Source organism: Mus caroli, chromosome 6 (assembly GCF_900094665.2).
Source record: "Mus caroli chromosome 6, CAROLI_EIJ_v1.1, whole genome shotgun sequence".
NCBI lineage: Eukaryota > Metazoa > Chordata > Mammalia > Rodentia > Muridae > Mus > Mus caroli.
The window spans coordinates 113338980-113344654 of record NC_034575.1 but is presented as its reverse complement, the minus strand read 5'-3'; the positions used below and the strand labels follow the sequence as shown (position 1 = coordinate 113344654).

General features: G+C 49.6%; 1 long non-coding RNA gene across 1 annotated transcript in view; it reads left to right on the top strand.

Annotated features, from left to right (window-relative positions):
- The first annotated feature begins 571 nt into the window (after positions 1–571).
- LOC110295843 overlaps positions 572–5675 on the top strand; it is a 9827-nt gene continuing 4723 nt past the window's right edge. The window contains exons 1-4 of the long non-coding RNA XR_002378112.1: positions 572–587; positions 906–943; positions 2657–2744; positions 3484–3614. This is a non-coding gene — a long non-coding RNA (uncharacterized LOC110295843). The remainder of the gene's footprint in view (positions 588–905; positions 944–2656; positions 2745–3483; positions 3615–5675) is intronic.

Below are 5675 nucleotides of genomic sequence, written 5' to 3'. Positions count from 1 at the left end.
ATACAACACATAGCATATGTGTGAACATATGTACTACTCCAAACTGCACATGCACCATACCACACAGCCCACATACACACACGCTACATCATACACACACATACCACCAGCATGTACACACCCCATGTGTAACACATTGCGCCACAAGCTTCTCCATGCAAATGTCCCATATGCACTATAGTCTATGCTCACAGAGATTTTGTCACTGTCTCAGGCCGGAGGAAGATCTTAGCTGGGGAAGGGCAGGACTAGTTTGAGGGCAGGGGAGGGGAGCTGCTCTCCCTGGGGTCCCTGGATGAGAGGCTGCAGGCAGCAGCAGGCAAATTATTCAGGGAATTAGGTAGCTGCGGGCCCAGCCGAAGCACTTTGGTGCCTGATATGGTGTGGATATGAAGTGTCCCCCAAAGACTCGTGTTGAAAGCTTGACTCCCAGTGCAGCAGTGTTCAGAANTGATTAGACCATAAGGGCTGTGATCTCATCTGTCTATTGATGGGTTCATAATTGAGTGAACTATTGGGAGGTGGTGGAACTCACAGAGGGCGGGGCCAAGTTGGAGGAAGTAGGTCACTGGGAGCACGCCCCTGTGGTATGTCTGTTGTCCCTAGCCAGCTGCTTTCCCTCCCTTCCTCTCTCCTTTCTTCCCTTCCTCTCTCCCTTCTTCCCTCCTTCTCTCTCTCCTCTCTTCCCCCTCACTTTCTTTCCCTACCCCCTTCTCTCCACCCTCCTCCTCCNCTCTCTCTCCCTCTCATTGCTCCATCACACATAATTTCAAATGTTTATTTAGCCCTGTTATTCTGGGCCTTGACTCAGAGCTAAATAACTACAAACAATACAGCCCTCCAGAACTGTAAATCAAAGAAACATTTCTCCCTTTAAGTCATTTTTCTCACCCATTTTGTGACAGTAACAAAGTTTGGCTGACTGTCATGGGTTAGGATGCAGGTCAGTGGTGGCCTTCATCCTTTTCTCAGGTTCAGATGTGAGCTCCCCCAAACAGGTTCTTGCTGCTACACCTAGACAGGATTGAGGTGAGCAGAGGCTGCCACAGGGAGCTGGCTTCCTGGGGCTTCAGGATCACCTGGGAGAGACCCCAAGCCTGCTCTTGATGACTAGAATTGTTTCTAAGGAATTGTTTCTTGTCCTATGTTTCAGGAAAGCCCAAACTTCAGATGCTTTTAGGTCTCTGCCTTCCAGATGTTCCTTCCAGCTGAACTGCAGGAGAGCCCCAAGCCTAACCCTCACTCTCATGGGCTGAGGGTTTGGCCTGGTGCACCCCAACAGGAGCAGCCTCCAATTGCCCCTGGACCCTACCCAGTGTGAGCTTAAGTCTACAGGCTAGTGAGTGGGGATGCCAACTCATCCATGCAGGGGTCCACCCTCCCTCCCAAATGCCCTGGGTCAACTCTAAGCAAGATAAAACGCCCCTGGGATTTCCAGGCAGCATTTGCCCTGGAGGAGAGCAGAGTGAAGCCCAGGGTAATCAAATAGGCCATCAGTCACAGAGCCAGGAGAGCCCCTGAGCCCTGCCTCTGCCATCTTTCTCCTTCAGGCAATGTGTGCCCGTGGGAGCCCAGGCCATGCCACACCATTTCCAGGCTCAGGCAGGCACCTCTGGAAGCCACTGACATTCACATCTCAGGACCGACCACACTGGGAGAGCAGAGGGAGGCTTGGGGAGGGGGGGCACAGGGAGTGTAGCTGGAGACATGGGAAGGAGGCAACTCTCCACACTATGGAACACGGTACAAGCTTCTTCTGGGTCCCCAGAGGCTAGCGCTACAGACACAAAACCTTCCCTAGAAAGACCAACATTTGCAACCTAAAGTCAAAGACAAGCAAACCAGGAGCAGGAGAGACTTGTGCTGGGGCCAAAGGGGGTTCCTTGTCACTTTCCAGGTACAGGAATCAGGCTCAGCCACAAAACCAGGCAGAAGCAGTCAGGATGCTCCCATAGTGCAACATGGAAGGGTACCGCATGGCCCCTCAGTCCTGGGTTATGCACAGGTCCTAGTAGCACCTGCCATGCGCAGTATGAGTGTAGCAGAGATCCTGAGACAGTAAGGGCTGGCAAATCACCTGAGAGGGAGCTGAGGGGTGCACAAATGCTCAGTGGAGGGAGAAGCTCTCAGTGTTTCATACCCATCCACAGCCCCGAAGCCCCACAGCCCTGGAACCCCGCAGGCCCACGGCTCCTGCAACCCTGCAGTCCTGCAGCCCAGCAGTCCCGCAGNCCCGCACCCCACAGCTTTCAAGGACTACCAGTCTTAAACAACAGGACCACAAACACGCTCCTCCTGTTAATAGCGAGGTCGCTTTTACCAGGCTGCCCGTGTGGCTGCAGCTGAGGCTGGGGTCTACCATATTGATTAACTTTCACTTTAGAGACACAACGTGGGCAAATGAGATATTCCCAGTGGCTTGGTGGTCAGGGTCTCTGTTCCCACATCAACGAAGAGATGAGGATTTCCCACCTGCCACCTGCCAGCAGTCTCCATGTCAACATCCCTATGAAGGGACAATTGATAGGACCTGTGACTTACTGTGGCAGTGGTAAAGTAATGTAAAATAAAAAAATGCAGACAGGGAAGGATCAAGGTTAATGCAGCTCTCTTGGTGTCTTGCTCTGCTGGGTGAGGCACTTTGCTCGTGATTCAGCTGCCAGCTCCTGAGGCTACGGGCAAGTAAGATTGATGAAGCAGGAATGTNCTTCTGAGAAGCAAAGCATGCTGGGAGAATTCTGCAGGTAAGACACAAATAACTGCCTGTGTCACCAAGAAGAAGGGGCTGTCNTATTCATAGAGTGTNCAGCCAGGGAAGGTCAGGTCAACAGCTAAGGCTATTATATAGGATAAGGCTATTTTACTCAGTGTTCTATTGCTGTGAAGAGATGGCACNGTCATAGAAACTCTTATAAAAGAAACCACTTAGTGGGACTTGCTTACATTCAGAGGTTAGTCCATTATCATCACGGCAGCANATAGGCAGACATAGTGCTGGAGGGAAGTAGCTGAGAGTTCACAGGCAGCAGGAAGAGAGAGACACTTGGACTGGCTTGAATATTTTAAACCCCAAACCTCACCCCCAGTGATACCCTTCCTCCAACAAGGCCACACCTCCCAATTCCGATAAAGTAACACCACTCCCTAATGACCAAGCATTCAAATCCATGAATCTATGGGGCCCATTTTATTCAGACCTCCACGGGTTCACTCCATTACACTGCTCTGGGATCTTAGACATGGTATGTATCATTCTTTCACCTCAGTCTCCCTTATCCATGGCATGGGGATGAATATGGGCAAGGAGGGCATGGATTTGTTTGAGAAATGTAAGTGGTAAGAAACAATATGGTTTCCACTGATGCTCTGGGTGTTGAAGGCTTGGTTGTGCACCTGTGGCACTTTGGGAAGGATCGAACTCTTAAGAAGTAGGACCTACGGGGAGGAAGTTGGGTCATGGAGTGAACAGGCTTCCTCCTATAGGCCCAAGGCAACAAGATCAAGTAACCCTGGATTAAGACATCTGAAGCTGTTTCTTGAAGCCATGGAGAACTTGATTGACAGTAGCATTTTACAGAAGCTCTGGTTATCAAGATGTCCAAGGGAAAGACCAGGTATTCAGCTCTGTTCCTCTGAAGACTCCAGGAGACATTCTGGTGACTGCTAGGGTCAGATTCTTTAGAGAGCAATTTTACTTCCTGAACATGGAGCCAGAGAACCAGAAATATAGATTGAAGGCCAGTGCCAAACACTTGAACAAAGTGTCCATTGGATGTGGCCTTGTTCTCTGTCCTCACAGAACCTCCTTGTCTTGTGTAAAATCCAGGTTCCTCTCTTCCTCTTTTCCACCAGGCATTGCTTGCGCTGGGTGCTGACCCATCGTTACATCAGACCTTGGATGTAAAGTGCCCCCACAGCCTCATTTGAATACTTGGTCCTCAATAGGTGGGGCAGTTTGAGGCAGTTGTGGAACCCTGAAGAAGCAAAGCCTAACGAGAGGAAGTAANTCAGTAGGGGACACCTTAAAGGTTAAAGACTGAGGACAGAGCAGCTGTAGATACTGTGATTAGAGCTGTTAATGAGAAACCACCCTGAACAATGTGACCCGAGGACAAGACTCCACCCANCAAAGTCTACAGGGTGTACAACTGAAGATGCATTGAAAACATCTATTGGTCAGAAAATGCCTGAGAAGATAAAGCTTCCTTGGTGCCCTCCTGGAAAACAGACACCTAGGGAGGTGTTTTTCCGGGGTTCATTCTTAAAGGTACACAGAGGCTGATGCAGCTGTGGTTCAGGGGATCCAGGGGACATCTGGAGCTGGCAGCAGGATGTGGAACCATAATTCACAGGATGCCAACGTTGCATACATGAGTCACAGGGAAATGCAGGCTCATATCAAGGTTCCAAAGAGCCCCTGAAGCCAGGTAAGGCTTGACAGGATTGGGTTTCCTTCAGGGAAGTTCTGAAAGACCATGGCACGAAGGCTAACTGGCAGTGGAGACTCTGGGATATTGGAGATGGCAGGAACATGTCAAGGAAAACTGAAGAGAAGCACCAAGAGGAGACAGGGCAAGAGAGAAGCCATGTATACTTCAGGTTCCAGTGCAGAGGGGCTGTGACTAGCCTCGGCCACTGGAACCCAGATGGTGTCACCAATAAACCCCAAACACCTGACATGGAACTGTAGAATTGGGCTGTTCACCCTGCTGAGTCTTGGGTCTTGATTTGATCCAGTTTTTTCTTGTTATGATACCATTCTCCCTTTGGGGGATGGGAGAATGTGTATTCTGTGCCACTCTAGAATGAATGTGTGTGTGTGTGTGTGTGTGTGTGTACATGGACACGAACACACACACACACACACACACACACACACACACACACACACACTATAATGAGTTCTCACAAGTTAAGTGGTGGCCTGAGTCTTGGAAGAGACTTTGAACTTTGGACTTTTAGTCACTATTAGAACTGTAAGACTAAGTAGACCTTTGAAATTGAATTGTGTGTGTTTTGCCTTGTGAAATGGCACAAGCATGGGGGCCGGAGAGTGGCTGGGGGCCACTATTTGGGCATCAAAGAGTCCTCACAGGCTTCTGTGTTTGGACTTTGGTCCCACTTGTTGAGGCTGTTTGGGGGCAGTTGTATAACCTACAGAATGGCAAAGCCTACCTACAGGAGGTAAGGAAGGCACTGTTTTGGAGGTCTGGGTGCCTTGTAGCCCTGTCCCACTTCCAGACCCAATATCTTTGCTTTTAAAAAAAGTCATTCTCCTTTAAGTTGCTTCTTATCAGCAGTTTGGTCACAGTGCTGAGAAAAGTAATTAATTATCCACAATGTTTTATGTGTAAGGGGCTCAAGTATCCATCATTTGCCCTGAACGTCTAACAGGCCACTGCAAACCGACCCTCCCGTTTCAAGAGCTCTGGGGTTGGTCATGACCATGGCCGTCCTTAACTTCTTTGCCTTGCTCTATTTGTATCTCTCCTGAGGAGTCTGGGATGCGCCAAGCAGTTATCTACACAGCCATGGCTTTGTAAACTACAGGGTCTTAGGAAGCATCCACNATTTCTGTGCACTCTAGAGAAATAGCTGAAATACTCTGAATTAGAGGCCAGCTGTGATGCGGCAGGATGAGAGTGTGTGTGTGGGTGAGTGTGTGTGTGTGTGTG